This window comes from Falco naumanni, chromosome W (assembly GCF_017639655.2).
Source record: "Falco naumanni isolate bFalNau1 chromosome W, bFalNau1.pat, whole genome shotgun sequence".
NCBI lineage: Eukaryota > Metazoa > Chordata > Aves > Falconiformes > Falconidae > Falco > Falco naumanni.
The window spans coordinates 12,370,855-12,389,218 of NC_054079.1; the positions used below are offsets into that span (position 1 = coordinate 12,370,855).

Here is an 18,364-nt window from a genome sequence, read left to right on the forward strand (position 1 = left end):
CCACTTAAGGCAACAGGAGTTAGGTCTTGAAATGTATTTGGGGAACTCAAAAGCGAGTTAACTCTGAGCAAAGATTTAAGGCTAGGGTGCAACATGAATGCACCCACTTGTTTAAATTAAAATTGCCCATAGCCCTTTTATTTCCTTGCATCAGATTTTTCCCTGGAAGATGACAAGAAATTGTGGGTCATTTGCATTGTTTGGGTGATTTTATTCTTGCAATGAAAAGCCACAAGCAATAGTCCTTTGTTCTGACCCAACAGTTGCAGGGAAACAGAATGACTATGGGCCATATTTTCAGTCTCCACAGGTTGCTCTGACTCTATTTGGTGCTCCCTACTCCCTCTCTGCCTCCATGTTATAAAAGATTAGGACTCTTATAAAACAGTTCTGGCATTTCTATTATTACACATGCCTGAGAATGAGGATGTGATTGCATCACATAGTGTGAAAAAAAAGAAAGGAAAGAAGAAAAAAGAAGAAAAATCAAAACACAGCTGACTTCATTATTTAAAGAGCTGGGTGAAATTTGCCATTCTTTTAAGGCATCCTGGGCTCTGGAATATCACTGTCACTTAATGTTTGCAGTTAAGTATTTACAGATCTGTTTCCATGGCAACTGATTCTTCAAAGTTACTTTTACAATTCTGTTTTCTAAATTGTGTTCCTTTGGTTGATTGCACAGGGATATTTGGAAAGGATCCAGCTCTAAATCATGATTTTTTTTTTTCCCCGCTAAGGAGACGTCCTTTCTAATCGTGTTTAGTTAGTTCTTTGATGGCTTTATCTTGATTTGAAAATGTGCTGGTTTTTTTCTTAGCAGGTGGGAGAGGGAAGCACGCAAGCATTGTGTGGCTTTAGCAAAAAAAAAAAGGTATTGGAAATTAGAAATGTGAAATAACCTTGTCTGAGTTGATTTTATCCTTTCATTGTTTAGGAGAATAGGCCTTTAACAACAACAAAATAAATAAATCAGTGCCCCACTGATAGTTTGAATTCATTACGAGGCCACAAGAGAAGATGACTCATTAATTAGTCAGGGAGATGGCAGCATGGGAAGGGATGATGACTACTAGAAACAGTGCAGAAAGTGAGACAAGTGGATCCAGTGTGTGCAAGGTTGGTTGCCCCCAGCTGTATTGATATATCTGCATGGGACTGGAGAAGGTTGGTCTCACCTGTAAGGAGACACCTTGTGAAGCAGTAGCAGGGAAACAGTCATGACCTCTGCTACAGTTCCCTTGTCAACTGTGGACAAAGTAATTTGAAGTGTCTGTGAACAAGGTGTACAAGTAACCTGAGCCCACTGGCTTATGGTCTTCCCATCACTGCAGTACCATCTCCCCATCCCTCCATCTGGCCCCTAGTCCATCCCAAGCACACAAACGGGGAGCACAAGAGTTTAATCTAGACAGCAAACATTAGGAGACATTACAAGTATGTGGGATGGGGGGGATATATATGCACGTGTTCCCTGTCAGAAGGTATTGTCCCTACCTGAATTCCAGATAAATTTAAGCTTGTCAGGATGTCTGAGAAAGGAGTGTTTTTAGCAGTGACTTAGGAATGTTGTAAACTTTGGTCATGCGTTGGAGGGGAAATCTGCTTAATGTGCTTGTCAACCTGACCACAAGCAAGGAGTCCTGCAATGGTCAATGAGCCACATCCCAGGCAAAGATATCCCTGCTGATGAATAACTTCAAATAGGAGAAATTAAAAGTATGGAATTACTTGGCTGGACCCAGTGGTTGGGGTAGCTGAAGGTAATACTTTAATAATCATTAATAACTCACTTCTTTTTTCTACCACACTAGAGCAGACGAGGTGTATATCTCAAGGGAAAGGATCAGACCAGAAGACAGAGTAATCAGAGTATCACAGAGCATTAACTCAAAAAGATTGGTGGGGTATCTGGCATTGATAAAGTAGATTAAATATGGTTGGATAATTACAATAAGAAGAGGAGGGATGTGGAGAGGGATAGCCTGATCCATATTTTCCTATGCTTTGTGTGAGATGACTTCAGATGATGAAATCACAGAATGAGGAGTCAGGACTCCCAGGCTCTCTTTCTAGTGCTACTACTTATTAAATATGTGACCATTCAGGCACTTTGTGCCTCCACTAACCTAAGCTTACAGCATTGTTGTCAGGTTTGGTTAATTACTGTCTGCAAAGAGCTTAGTAACCTACACAGGAAAGATGCTAGACAGGTACCCTGGTTTTAATGTTAAAGTTCAAAATACTGTCATTAGAGAGCTGAAAATGAGTGTGTATCTGAAAGTGAAACAGCAAATTACAGGAAAGCTTATAAAGTGAATGAAACTAAGGAAAAAAATAACTGGAAGAATAAAGAAAGAAAAATGGAGACTCCTAGGCAGCTGGCAGGCAAGGCAAATTTTGGCTGCCTGAGATAATAAGCCACTCTTTTGAAATGTTTTACTTTTTCCTCCTGTTGCAGAAACGCTCCATTAATTTTCAGGAAGATGATTTACCATTTGCCCTTTATAGACAAAACTGAAATAGTAGGAACATCATAGCAAAACATATGACCCAGATTTTGGCACACCCTGTGGCTCCAAAAGTTTAATGCACAACACAGTCTTGGATTTTGAATAGAGATGATAAAGAGACATTTCCTTGCTATGATGTTTATTCAATGGACAACAGCTACTAGGAGGACCAGGAGAAGTTGCAGGGGGAAGATTGCTTACTCACAGGGAACAGAGGGACTTGATTTCTTCTGATTTATTTACCCTTCAGTCTATTGGGTGAAATGAAATCTTCATGATGCATGCTGTAGAGGACAAAGAAGTAATAAGGGATGGACACAGTCATCACAAAGAAAAATCAGAAAGGAGGATAAAAGAAGAGGGAAAGAAAAATAAAAAGTAAACATAATAGCAATGAAGTCTGGCAGTGACCTGTTGTGGTTTAACCCCTGCCAGCAACCAAGCACCACACAGCTGCTCCTTCACTCCCTCCTCACCCAGAGGGATGGGGAGAAGAATCGGAAAGGAATGTAAAACTCAAGGGTTGAGATAAGAACAATTTAATAGGGAAAGCAAAAGCCACACACACAAGCAAAGCAAAGCAAGGAATTTATTCACCACTTCCCATAGGCAGGCAGGTGTTCGGCCATCTCCAGGAAAGCAGGGCTCCATCACGTGTAACAGTTACTTGGGAAGACAAACAACATAATATCAGATGTATGTGTGTTTCCCTTCTTCTTCCCCCAGTTTATATACCGAGCATGACATCATATGGTATGGAATACCTCTTTGGCTAGTTCAGGTCACCTTTCCTGGCTGTGTCCCCTCCCAATTCCCTGTGCCCCTCCAGCCCTCTGGCTGGCAGGGCCCAAGAAACTGAAAAGTCCTTGACTTAATATAAACATCACCCAGCAACAACCAAAACCATCAGTCTGTCATTGACATAGTTCTCACATCAAATCCAAAACACAGCACTGCACCAGCTACTAAGAAGAAAATTAACTCTATCCCAGCTGAAACCAGTACACCTGTGTGGTGGGTGTTCAGAGCCTTGTAAAATGGGATCCAAATAACAAAAACAACAGGTAATATCTGTTCTTACCACTTCCTCTTTCTCTCCCCTGTGATTTGTTTTCTTGTCCAGCTAAGTGGCCTGTGAGTAAATGGTTGCTGTGTGAAAAGAGAATGATCTAACCAGCTCTGGCTAACCGGTTCCTAAGCCTCCAGACTCAAGATCACAGTTGCAGAAGGAACAGAAAAGCTTCCCCATGCTCAAAGATACATAATTTCAGCTGCTGGAAACTATCCCTTCCCTCCTAAAGGCAACAGAGGCACTGGGTACATCTGCATCACTAAATAAAACAGTGTTAGGGACCATTCTCTAGTATGAAGGCCAACTGACATAGTCTGACCACGCTCAGTAAATAGGCCTGTTATTTTGTGTGGGGTTTGCTCAGAGTAACAGGAGAGAAACCCCATAAAAAAGACCAGGATTTTCAAACCCTGAAAATGAGGGGATGTGCTAATGTTATGAGGTATGGCATAAGGAAGTATCAGCACCCATGAGCATGCAGACTGTTGGAAACACAGTGGAGAACAGAGCAGGGTGGAAGGAGACAAACTTGGTAGAGATTCATTCACGCTACTTTTGGGAATGGTCCTTGGCATGACATATGCTTTCACATAGCAATTGATGAACAGTTTGGACACAGGCCAAAACTGCCAAGGGATGTGCTAATGGTTCAATAGGGTGGGAAACTGTAGGGAAGGGCTCATGCCAACATCCTGGAGTGTTTTTTTTACAAGTAGAGATTTAGGCATTCTTGCCCATAAGGGCAGCAACCTGTTGGACTTCAGTCTTGCAGTTTCTCTTTATGCTCTGTTGAGAAACCCAACCACAAAAGATACTAAGCTGGGGTTTTTTCTAGAGCCCTCTTTAACATTGTATGTTACTGTTTTCTTAGGACACAAGTAAATATTTTCCTTCTTGTTTATATGGGAAATTTGTAAGAGAGGAGTCAAGACAAACTAGGTTTTCTCTCATAAGCTGTATCACATTCCTTAGTTTTATGTAGACATGTTGGAAAAAAACTTTTCTAAGCCAGCAACTCTTTAAGACTTTCATATACAGTGTAATAAGTCTTTGTTCAGTCCTTCTGGAATGAAACAAGGTGACTACTAATAATTATTGAGTTCTCACATCTCTATTATAAATAATTTTAGTTGCAGACATTTAATTAACGATATAAACATACTATTTATGATGTGCTTTGGGAAATGAGTAGTTGTCTCAGTATACATCACGTTTTGCTTTATTGTTTTACTTTGCCTTGCTGCAGTGGCCAGGTGCCTTGCAGGTTCCCAAGCAATCACAGCCTGTGTTATGGGGGCTCTGCCTTCATATTCACTCCTTTGCTGGGGAGACAGGAGCTTAACATCTTGAAGTCTTTAGGCATCTAACAAATCCAAATGGGAACATCTGGAGTGAATAGCATACAGATGAGATTCATCTAAGGACTAGTTTTCTAAAAGTTAGATACCTACCGTAAGCTTGTCACTTAGTCTCCCTTTAGCCAGAGGAGAGAAACAACAATCTGGATACCTGCCTAGGACATGCTGGGTGATTCACAATCTTTGTCTGCCTGTTTTTCTCAACTAGCCCTAAAAGAAAACCAGGTCAGATATTTTCCCCTGACTTCTAAATGCTAAAAATAAAGGCAATGTATCCCATCCCTATATAATGAAGAGACACACAGGGGCCTCAAGATTTTGCAGGATTTGCTTCACATTGCTATAGCTACACAGTATTACCTCTCCCCTCTGTGTGTAGAGTCTGATCCATCCTTGTGGTTGTTTCCATCTTACAAAAGTGCTGTCAAGCCTGGATTTCCAAAAAGAATCCACAGGACTGAGAAAGTTTGATGGGATGAAAGTGCCCATCTGTACCAGGCTCCAAAGAAAAAGCTCGACTGAGTTTTCAGAATAATTCCATTAATGGAGTGGTGGGATTGCCTCCAACAGTGCATGGGGGTTTTTTGGTTTTTTTTAAAGAAGTTTGTTGGCTACTTTGAATAAGTTCTCACCATACTTTATTGAGTATTTTCCATCAGAGGAGCCGAAACATCTTATACAACTCACTCTAGAAAAGTTCAAAACTCATATGATATTTGACATTGTCATTACTTGGTGTTTTGTTTTACCAATAGCATAAATTGAGGCACATTAAGTTATCAGGAAACAAGGAGCACATGATGAGCCAATAACTCATCTGACAAAATATAAAGTTACATATATGATCCTGTGGTTAAAGCAGCCATCCAAGAATTAAAAAAGAATGAAATAAGGGTTTTTTTTCACAGACAGACATTAAATAACAAAATATTTCATTTGACCTAATTGCATCTCTAGTTCTCCCCAAAATGCATAAAAAGGCTCATTTTGTCTTGACTAAGTGAACGTGCATGACTACTTTTATAGGTTTTATTTTCTGACCATACAACACCTTGCATAGTGGATTCAGTTCCAGTGAAGATCAGCTGATGCTACTGTTGTTGACACTAACTAGAACAGCAAACTTGTAATAAGGAATGCCTTTCCAGGAATAAAAGTACAAGTCTCTGTTCAGTGCACATGTCCCTGATATTATTGGAAGTTTTATACTAGTACAAAGTGTATCAGTGTTCCTTGTATTTGTGAAAGCTGTTCTGATGTATTGCTGGAGCATTTAAGTTTCAACACATGCAACATGCATGTGCACACATGTACTCACACACAAGATAGAGTCTTCTGCCACTTTCTATCTAGCAACATATTCACATTGGTTTCATGTTCTCTAAAACCTTCACCATTATAACACAATTACTGTTGAAATTGACCTTTAAAATATATTCCAAATTTCAAATGTCTTTAAATCCCTCAGTGAGCACCGTTTTTCAATTTCACATATTGTTTTCTTTTTTAGGAGAGGCAGGACAAAAGATGGGAAAGAGCATTAGTAAATGAATGTCATCATGTAACATATGCATGTTGTGATAAAGCAAAATATTGCAGAAATTTACCTGGGCATTTTTAATATCCAGTCTTCAAGCAGTAATGATTTCCTTTATCATAAATGAAAATGTAATAAACCTGATTAAAATGTTGCATTTGTGTCTCACCCTTCCCTACAGTTATTCATTCAATCAGTTTAGCTTCACTAATATTCAAATGTATATCTGATACTGGCAATATAAAAGTTCAAATACTCAGCCTCTAAATAAATGTAAGCTATATTTATTAGAACATGCACTTTCCTAAATTTGTATCTGTACTTAAAATTGGTTGTGCTTCTAACTAGCCTTAAAGGAAAACATAACCTTGCCTGCAAATGAGATGCTGAACTGTGTGTGTAAGCAAATTTCTGTAACAAACACAGCATGTAAGACTGAAAAATGTGCAGAAATGTGAGAAATCTTGATGGAAGAAAATGTTTCTGAAGCCACATGTGCAACTTTGTAAAGGTAATACTAGCAAAACACTCAGGGAAGTCTTTTCTGCTTGAGGATGTAACTTGTCTTTTTTATTTATATGATACTAATGGATTTTCTCTTTTTGTTTGTTTTTTAACCAAAAGCCATGGTAAAAAACAACTGATGATGTGATGATGCTTGGATTCAGAGAAAAAAACAGAAAAAAAAGGAAAACAGAACAGAATAAAATGGGACAAATACAAGTCTCTCCAGAAGGAATGCCAGCCGCTAGCTTCGCTATTATTATACTGGAGAATCTTATAAACCTCTCACCATTATTAATGGGATGCTGCCAGATATTGATAATTTATTAAACTTGTAGGTCTGGATTTGAGGGAACAGATGTTCTTCATACAGACACTTTCAGAAAATGAATTCCAAAGAAAGAAATAACATTTGGTGCTATCAGTAGAGAGGAAAGGCAGTGTTTTTGTGTGCAGCAAACATTTGGACTGTACAGACTTATGTTCCCAACTAGTCCCATTTCACAATTCCCATCCATTTCCAGCTAATCTCATGCAATAACTTGTCTTCCAACAAGTTGCATATTGCAATCTGTCTCTGCTCCTGACTGATCCCAAGTTGCCATCTGCCCTGGCCACACTTTTTTAGCTGTATCCCATTTGGAGAGGTACGTAAATGATGCTTCTCAGGTGTGTCAGTCCTTCAGACTGTCTAGTCCAAACCTCTGACTGACACATGGCTTTCACAGCATGCAAAGACTGAAATACACCCTTTTAACCCTCTCTCCCCCCCCCCTTCCTCTTTGTAGTAAGTACTAGAAAAGATTGTTTGCAAAGAACTGAAACAACTGGAAACAAATATGTATTAGTCCAGGCAATAACAAGGGAAGGGAAAGAGTAATCGCAACCAATGTGTCTGCAAAGACTGTGCAGGTACAGTTGTGAGTCACTGCACATGCCAAATAATCCTAAGACTAGTTAAGAGTCCCTCTGTTTGCTCCCCAGTACCCTGTGCCCATTGTCCATAACAGGCATCCAGGGAAGGCTCTTGCATGGTAGGAGGCTAAAGTGATTGTACTTCAAGTATGGCTTTTGAGACCTCTTCATGAAGAATTCTCACTGCTTCTGAGGCTGTTGCTGTTGCAACTTTCCTCTGGTGCAAATTGTCTCCCTTTTATCTTCCATCTATTTAGGTGAAAGCAAATCTCCAAGTTTCATTCTGTTAGTGACAGCACTTCACAGTTGGCTAGCCAGGAGTGGAGCTTTTAGCTGACTTCCGATCCTTTGCAATGCTGCTTGGCCTCTGATGCTGCACTTCATGCATGATATGTGGAAAAGAGTGGCAAGATCATGCCCTAAAAAGTGTGTCTCAATTTTTCCTGTGCCCAGTTATCAGTTGCCACTAACTGCAAAGTTTGTTGACTACTGCTGTCTGGTGCAAAATATCTTCAGACTTCATTCCAAGTAAGGGGAAAAAAACCTGAGGGGCAATCAGCTAGTTCCATGATGAATGAATCCCATGTCACTCAGAGAAAATATTTCTTTGCAATAATGACCAGATGGTAACAAGACTCAGATACAAATTAAAACATGCACGATAAATGCCAAGTAAACACAGAAAGACAAAACCCAACCTGGCGTGAAATCTCTATATAAATCTTCCACCCCACAACACAGGCACTTCTAAATGGAATTAAATTATTAAGAGATATTTCAAGGAGAATACAAATGTGAGTGCCTTCTTGAACTTTTTGAAAGACTATTTCAACAGAGCCAGCTGCTTTTTCTTGTCCATATGAGACAGAAATGGGCTGCATGAGTTCCTATTATGTAGAAGCACAGGCAAAATACTAATCCAGAAAATAAATTATGCATTGGGTTAACACAGAAATAGAATATATTTTGCCTTCTGCAGAGTCAATCTATGGAACTCCTTACTGCAAGAAATTATTACAGTTTATGGTCTTCAAGCACTTAGAAAGGGGGTAGTATTTGTAGATAGTAATACCATTCAAAATTACGTTAAACAGAACAAATGTGGACAGAGGTTTTTAAAATATCTTGGTTCCAGGTGGATGCTAAAAGTAAATTAACGGTGTTAGAAAGAAATACTTTTATGAAAAATGTAGAGTCCACAATTTTTCTGAGGCATTTTAATGAGGTATATGATGGTATTTGAAAGTGCTATGATCACGACAAACCACAACAAGGAGTGTTGGAGCTGATCTAACATAGCATTTGAAGGAAGTCTGTATTTTACCATCCTCCTGGATGGCTGCTGGGTGAGCCAAACAGTCCTTTACTGTCTAACCAAACAATACTCTCAGAGACCTTATTTTTAACTGTGTTTCTGATACTGCATGCTGCCTTCTATTTTCCCTTCCTTCTATTAGCAGATCTTACAGTGACACAAAATGGATAGTTTCTCAGGGTGCTGGCTCCTCCCTGTCAGCACTGACTCCTTTCCCCAGCACTATGTTAATGAGAAATATTACATTACAGAGGCACACGCATACTTTGGAAAGAAACATGGTGTTTGATCCTACCAAACTGCCAAACTCTACTTAAAACCAATAAGAAATGTTCTTCTTCAGCAAGATGTGATTAGCTTTTTGTCCTGGTTTCAGCTGGGATAGAGATGGTATAGTGCAATGTTTTGGCTATGATGTGAGAGCAATGTTCATAGGACACTGATGTTTTTAGTTGTTGCTGGGTAATGTTTATACTAAATCAAGGACTTTTCAGTTTCTCTGCCAGCCAGAGGGCTGGAGGGGCACAGGGAACTGGGAGGGGACACAGCCAGGACAGATGACCCACAATGACCAAAGGGGTATTCCATACCATATGACATCATGCTGGGTATATAAGCTGGGGGAAGAAGAAGGAAGTGGGGGACATTTGGCATTATGGCATTTGTCTTCCCGAGTTACTGTTACGCGTGATGGAGCCCTGCTTTCCTGGGGATGGCTGAACACCTGCCTGACCATGGGGAGTGGTGAATGAATTCCTTGCTTTGGTTTGCTTGCATGTGCGGCTTTTGCTTTACCTATTAAATTGTTCTTATCTCAACCCAGGAGTTTTACATTCCTTTCCAATCCTCCTCCCCATCCCTCTGGGTGGGGGGGAGTGAGCAAGCGGCTGCAGGGTGCTTGGTTGCTGGCTGGGGTTAAACCATGACAGTATATTTTTTATTTTTTTTTGTGCCAAACATGGGGCTCGAAGAGTTCGAGATAACAACAGATTTGATTGGAATGTGCTAGTTTGAATTTATAGCTGTTATTGCTGTTTAACTGTTAAGGGGCAGGTTTCTGTGCTTACCATGGGGCTTGCTTGCCTTAATGTATATTAGAGTCTAGTGCTTGTTAGTGGCTGCTTCTTACTTTCACTGCTTGCTGTATTGCTTATCATCTCACTGTGCTGGGCCCGGGAACATTTTGATAACAGCAATGGTGATGCGCCGGGGCTGGGAGACGGCCAGGGCATCATTGCTTCTGTTTCTGTGCTGCTGTACTGGACAGGCTGGAACTCCAGTGTGAACTCGAGTCAAAGGGACTGTGACCTGTGGACGAGTCCATGTGGGAGCAGGACACCCCAAAGCCCCTGCAGCCGTGACTAAGTCCATGCCTGAGCAGGTATATCTCGGAGTGTCTGTGGCCATGGTTATGTCTGTGCTGCAGCAGGTATGCCTCTGAAGGAATTATGGCCCAAGGACAAGTCCATGTTGGAGAAGGTACACCTCGAAGCATCTGTGGCTGTGGATAAGTCTGTGCTGCAGTAGGTACAGCTTGAAGCATCAGTGGCTGTGCGTGAGGACATGCTGAAGCACCTCAAAGTGTGTGGCCATGGATAAGCCCACGACAGAGCAGGTACAGCCCTGGAGGCAGCCAGGGATAAGGCCATGCTGGAGTTGATTTACTTCTGAAGGGACTGTGGCTGTGGGTAAGGCCACGCTGGAGCAGGTCTATGGTGATGGCCCATGGAGAAGGCCATGTTGGAACAGGTGCACCTCAAAGTGACTGTGGCTGTGGATGAGTCTATGCCACAGCAGGGATACCCCTGGAGAGACTGTGGCTCATAACTGAGGCTCCACTTGGAGCAGGTTACAGTCTGTGGATAAGTCCATGCCTGATCGGGGCCAAGGGGAGGAGTTCATTGTTCTTATCTCAATCCTCGTGTTTTACATTCCTTTCCGATCCTCCTCCCCATCCCTCTGGGTGATGGGGAGTGAGCAAGTGACTTCGTGGCTTGGTTGCCAGCCGGGGTTAAACCACGACAAGAAGGTAAGAAAGAAAGAAAATAAGATAGTCCTACTTCCAATAAAAAGAATATAAGAAATAATTCTAAAAAATTATTTGAAAACTTGAAAATAAAACTAATATTTTTTCTGTAAAATTTCCACTTACATTAAAAAAAATCTAAAACGACATAGGACCTGAACAATGCATGTTAACTCATAGTACCTAGTTAAGTGCCAATCCACATATTCAAATTAGCGTGGGTTTTTTTGAAAGGAGAAATTAAAATGACTTTTACCCAGAACACCACAATGAGAAGAAATAATGTAAGTATACACTTAAAAAAATCTTGATCTGTAGAAATGAAGGGTGGGAGCATTTTCTGATGCTCATGAAAAGCAGTAACTATCACATTGATTTCAAGTAGCCTTCTTTTGAAATACAGGTTGACATATGACTGGTACCAGCTAGGGGCATATTCCAGTTGTCTTTTGATGCTCTCTTTGCAATAAAAGTTTTATATATATGTGGGGTTTTTTAATTCTACTGATTCCTTGCACTTTGTAGCCAAGGTATAGCAACTCCACATGAAAAATCTTTGTGAGAGTGTCACATATAGGTTGTCTGTAGTTCATCACATCGTATACTGTGAACATCTCCATCAACATACCTGTGTCCAGAGCTGTGCTTGCATAATGCCTAGAGATTTGATGTCCAGTCAGGAAAGCACAGGGAGTTCCAAACTAAAGCTGAAGCACTGTTTTGCTTGCTGCTAGATATACTGTCACACATCTTGAGCTTTGGAGATCTGCTTCAGTGTGCTTTGAGTAACAGCTCAGATTTGTTTATTCCACATGACAAACTTGCAGGAGCGGTCTGCAAACTAGGACCATGCGCGGCAATCAGTTAGCTGAGGGGAATTTGCCTGAGCTTGTCTAGACAACAATTAACATGATGAGGCATGTTTACAGAGCACAGGGGAGTGGGAGACGGATGGCGCCAAGGAAAGGTAACACCTTGCTGTTAATTGCTGGTAGTTAACCACCAATCAGGGATTGCCTAGTATGCAAGGCTTAGCTTCAAGAACCAATCTGTTTAAAACGCGCAGCTTCTGAAAGTGTATAAAACCTCGTGCTTCTGTATAATAAATTGACATTTGCTTGCATCAAGCTGCGTCCCGTCTCTTCATTCGCCGCACAGACTGACAAAATTCAACACTACTAATGCAAAAGGATTTGGAATAAGACATGATACAGGTTGGACCATGTCAAAAGAAAATAAAATTTGTTCAGACACTGTTCTTAACCCTGAAGACTGTCTATGCAACATGAAGATGTGATTGAATAACAGATACCATTTTATGTTTGAACAGTATTTTTTGTGCTGATATACCAGAACCATTTCATAAGCCTGGACTGTTTTTCCTGTTACATTACGGTATTCCTTACTGAAAAGCACCCACCTCTGATGTTGTGCTAATCATTATGTGCAGGAACTCTCCTCAGTGGCTTTGGCTGCAGAGGGAAGGGAAATACAACAGGCAGGCTGACTTTTCTGCTGTGTGAAGCACTGCTGAAATCAGCATAAAGGAGCTAAGAAATCTGTCTGACATCCTGTTAAAAGTAAGAAGCTATTATTACAGGAGGCCTCTTGACAGGGTATCAGAGTGCACACACTGACACAAGTTGCTTCATGGGTAGTTGAATGTGTAAACCCTCTTCCAATGTCCCTACCCCCATGAGTTCATTGATATCTAATAAAAGATGGGCTTATGAGCACTAATGACAACTTGCTACTCTGTCTGGCTGCCTATTTTCATTAAATTTATAGAATGCAATAGCTTTGGGACCTCTTCCACCCTATCAAAAATATGTTAAATTACACAGTTGGTTCAAAGCTCAAAGGAGAAGACCTTGACAGATTGACTGATAGATGGGCCCAGGCACACAGTTACAAACAGCTTGATTGTACAAGTCTGATTTCCTTTGGTAAGAAGCAGCAGGGTTTTAATTGGTCCCAGCCAATAGATGGGATAAACTTATAGCAATGGCAAAGCACCTTCTGGATTTTGAAGATGTCACTTTAATGCCTCCCTGGGACAACTGTCCTTGCTGAGCTTGAGAAGATCTGATACCATCAGTGGTGAAGGTAGTATAGCTGCAAGTGTGCTGAAACCAAAGGTCTGGAAGAGGAGCGATTCAGAAGCATGCCCTTCATTGTAAGGGGAAGGCCATGGCTTTGAGAAGCCAAACAATTTCTCTGCAGCACGATTTTGTTTGTTCTGCACAGGTATTTACTGTTCTAAGATTTTCTGGCATTTGGGTGTTGTAAGTGGAACAGATATACGTGAAGAGAGGTGGGATCAAACCTTCAAAGGAAAGGACAGTATCCAAACCCACTGTGTGTTTGGGGATTTCATTTGGACAAAGCTTTTCCAAGCCTCTTGTGACCAGACATTTGTACGTGTTTTACTGCATTTTTGCATGGCTGCACACAGGAAATACTATAACTTACATGCTAGTGATGGTGGATTCCTACAACATAGAGGGTGCAGGGAGGTCAGGAATAGGGCTACATCCTCTCCAGTGTGATAGCGCCATCTTTTCCTTTTTTCCTGCAATGGCAGCACCAAGATGTTCCCCATGCACAGGAAAGATACACATGAATAGGTGCTAAGTTCCTGACAGCTTGGGCCCAGAGGGAACTGCCTTCCAGAGTCTCCACAGATGCACCCATATGCCTTCTGATCAACTTTCTAGTGCATTTACAAAAGCCAGAAGATTCAGGCAAAGCTGAAGTGGGGGGAAAGGACAAAATTAATAAAGGCAGCCAAATTTAAATAATTTGAATAAGTTTAGAAGACATGGCTTCTGCTCCAAGATGTGTAATGATGTGCTGCTCCCAAACCAGAATGACTTACTGTTCCTCAGTTTCCTTGTCCATACACTGAGCAAGGCAAAGAGGCTGATTTCATATGTAACAGGCTTTGAGAGCCACTGACAGAGCTGTAGAAGGGCCAAGTATTACGTATATCACACAGCAGAGAAACATCCATTTTAAAGCTATCTTTCTGCCCTTCTTCACTTTGTGGGTAAAGGTGAGTAGCTTTACATTACTGGTACGCTGATGAGTACAGGAAGGAACTGCAGTTTCACTTTTCACTTTGTTCTTTTCTATGGGCAGGAATGGATGTGTGCACAACAGGCTTAGTATTTGAGGCATGTCCGTAGGAAGCAATGTCTAACTGTGGAAAGCTATAAGAACTGGAAAACAGAAAAAGGAAAAGAGGAAAAAACAGTCTGAAGCATACAGACATACACAGGGAGAAACCCTTCTGCAAAATTTCTATGCCAGTTTCTGCAATTCTCAACCTATTCTTTTTAACACTAACTTGCTAAAATAAACTATAATTTGCATTTTCAGTTGTTGATTTTTTGATGGTAATTTTTCCTATACTCACATCTCAGCTCTAAATACATTTGCAGGAGGGGAAATGAATGTGTGCCCTTCCTGGTAGCAAATGCAGTAACTGTCTCTGAACTTCATTAGGCTGTGAAAGGCAGAAGTCATACCATGAGAAATAGTCCAGGATAAATCAGCCCATTCAGTCTCTCCATTCAGCTTTTGAATGTCTTTTGCATGTGTTCAGATTGTATAGTGGTGCAGATAATGCTGAAAGACTCTTCAATATTTGCTTTTAATTGTTGACTGTTACAATGTTCAGCTTTCAGAAAAGGAAAGTGATTGATCAAGAAAATTCAAATAAACAAACACCAAACTGATGGTAAGAGGATGTTTAAGGCTCAGGTACTTGGAATGTTCTCGATGAAACCTTCCATGGAGGCCTTGGTGCAAAGGCCTCTGGAGTCTGAGTAGGAGTTCACGAAATCGTAAATAGTTCCATGAGCACACACTGGTTTCAGCCCACATCTTCGTACCTCTTCAGACATATAACTTTTCACAGGGTAGAGAGAAAACTTTACCCCCATTCAGGGCCAAATGGCCTGCCCTGGCTGCAGAAAGTCCTGCTGACAGTGAAAGCAGTTGCTTACATGGAGAAGATACTTTTAAGAGACTAGTTCATGCATTTTACCTGTCTTTTAATGTATGGAAAAAGAGGCAGACACAATCACAGAACAGAGTGAACTTTATACTTTGTCAAGAAACCCAACCAAATCTAAGCATTTATGACATGCTTCTGCAAGGCTAATTGAGCATTTGGATTGTGGATACCCCAACTGTAATTTTTTCAAGGATATCAATTGATGAATATGAGGATTTCCCTGGATTTCCATCTTTACTCTGAAGGCAAAATATATGTGGTCTATGAGTTCTGCTGGTTCATGTGATAGCAGAGCATTTAAGCAAGGGCAATATATTTGTTTATGATCTGCCTGTAGCTGGTTAAGAACTATTTCTTGATATAAAAGCAGCAGAACTGTGTCCTGGACCAACATGTCACTCTTCAAGGGTGCAGGAGAGGACCATCTTATAGCAAGCTGCTTGTCCCAAGTTTTATGTCTAGTAGAGCAGCCCATGGGTTTCCCTGAGCCACCGTGAAGTGGGATCAGAGTCCTGCAGCCTATTTGCTAGTTTCTATGCATTTAATGGCAGGATCTTGAAAGTAGTTACTAGGAATAATGCAAGCCTCAGGGTTGGATTGGCTTCAGAACTTTCCTTTCAATACTTTTCAGGCAGGAGGACCAGCTTATCAAAACAAGAGTTATGTGAAGTATAATATTCTACCCTGGCACTGCTAAATGACAACATCTGTGATAGCTCTCTCCCATTCTGCTAATTGCAACAGCAGCAGGTACATATATGCCCACTAATATAACCCTTTCTCCTGATCCTGTAAGCAATGGAAAAGGTCTCACACAGCATACTTCCTTACACGCTTAATATTCACTGCACACTGAGCTATAGGGAGGTACAGATCTCCCTTGCTCCAACACAAGCAGTGGTGCCCAAAAGAAGCCAAGAGATATGGCCAAGGTAACCAAGGCTGTTAGAGACAGAGCAGACACTTGAACAAAAGTTCAGGCTGGACCTTTAACTTCTGGGCTGTCCTTTTCTGTTCATAACAGCAGCAAGTGACAGAACGAGCTCAGCAACATCCACTGGCTTAATAACAATCATTACTATGCTAGGAGACTGGATGGATAATGCAGTCCCAAAGCATGGACATGAACCAATGTCATCAGCATTGGTATAAATAGGGTGTCTGCATTTAATTAATAAATAATAGGCTGCAATGCTAATCTCCTTCTGCTAACTTTTCTAAAGGTGCAATCTATTAATCATGTCACTGCCAACCTGGTCACTTTTTAGATTAAGACAGGAAAAAAAAACAACCTAGAAATAATCGGATCCTAAATACAGCAGGGCAATTGAATAGCACAGCTAGCATTATGATCCACTGCTGATTTCAATTCTTAGCTACAATTTTTTCCCTTAAGGATGGATATAATACTTTAAAGACAGAGTAAAGGCTTGCAATGTTCTTAAAGTTCAGCATGTTATTAATGTCTGCAAAATGGAGGCTATGGCTGAGGAAGGTAAGAGATTTCTTTTGACATTGGGACAGCATAACTTTCTGAAAAGCACTGGAACTATCTCACCTGTTTGGCACATGGTGAGACTAGGAAGCTAGAAATTCAAGGGACAAGAAACATTTGTGTTGGTATGGAAATGTGGTAAGAGGGAAATGACAGCACTGGTCATCTGGGATTATATAGAAGGCATCATGCAAATTGCTTCCTCTGCATGTGAATATCTACCTTCCAGGAAGCTTTTCTCTCAGTGCTCTGAATGAACTCCATTTTGTCCATAAACACACTGAAGATTTTTACCTGTTCAGCTGCAGGATTATCATAATGCTGTGCCTTTTCTAGGGTCCCCATAGAAAAAGCTGGAAAACATTGACCCTCGTGGGTTTGTGTGTGGGACGTGGTGGTGGTGGTGGAGGCATGTGTGCTTCCATCCAAATTATTTTGATTTGAAAATATATCCTAGTAGCCCTACCTGTTACACATAATTGATCTCAAAAATGTATCCTTACTAATTGAACTGATTTTCAAAAAGATTAAAAGCATTCAAGAAAGTTCATCTCTGCAATTCCAACCTGTTTAATGGCAATGTTGTACTGAAGCCTCAAAAGAGTAATTTTCTGGCTAAATTTCTTTATTCTTCAGTTAAATGCAAGTCAGAAGTCTCAGCACAAAATATCCAGGTGAAAGTTTACAGTCAGTTTATGCAAGAGATTAAATGAAATATAATGATTCCTTCTATATCTAAACCCTATTAATTTCCTTTCAATCTAGCCAGGAACAGCAGAATAGCTAGTGTCCAGTGCTTTGTCCTCCTCTCAAAGTCCGAAGTTCAATAAGATAACATTACAGGCTCTAATAAAAAACACATTGCCTGTAAAACCAGGGAAGAGTGCTGGATCATACACTGAGATCAAGGAGAGACAGGAATAAATTCAGCTCATTGTAAACACTGGAGAATATACTTGCATCAGGATTTGAAATTCTGTTCTGAGATGATGTTTGACCACTGCTTTTGTTCTAGATGGCTCTGTTCCCTTTGAACAGTTGCCTATAAAGAGATAGTTGGTATTCACAGTCCACTATATCCCAGTTTCCTTCTGCATCCTTGTTTTTTCCACAGTACCCACAGACCTGTGTCCCATATAGCAAATGGTACGGTGGCATAACTGGCTTCCTGTCAGTGTAGCATGTCCCTCAGGCATCTGCTCAACCTCAGTTTCTTTTCCACTAGCAAACTTGTACATCAGAGACAGGTGCTTCACAGGACCACATGGTGTAAGTATGCAGGAGTAGGGTCCTTTTCAAGAAGGCGGCCATGCTATTAGCTTAAGGTCGTGTATTTTATTCAGGATGTCACTTTGTCTCAGAAGACGTGTCCCCAAAAAGAGCTTTGCTTTAAGACCGGTCTTAATGTTTCCTTTTACCAGGTAGACCCTAACTCCACAATCCCTGGCCTCACATATTAGCTTCACTCCCAGTTGCACAACCCAGCACAATTCTTTTTCTTACATCTGGGAAGATAGTATATGACAGGTCTGCATCCAGACATCTGGTCCTGTGTTTAGAGAATAAGTTCTTAAGGAAAAGAGGGCCTCCATCCGTTCTGTATTGTAC

At 40.8% G+C, this 18,364-nt stretch overlaps 1 protein-coding gene across 11 annotated transcripts in view; it reads right to left on the bottom strand.

The window, feature by feature from the left end:
- The window catches only part of LOC121080478 (CUGBP Elav-like family member 4), an 817,088-nt gene that overhangs the window by 366,778 nt on the left and 431,946 nt on the right, over positions 1-18,364 (bottom strand). The window lies entirely within an intron of this gene.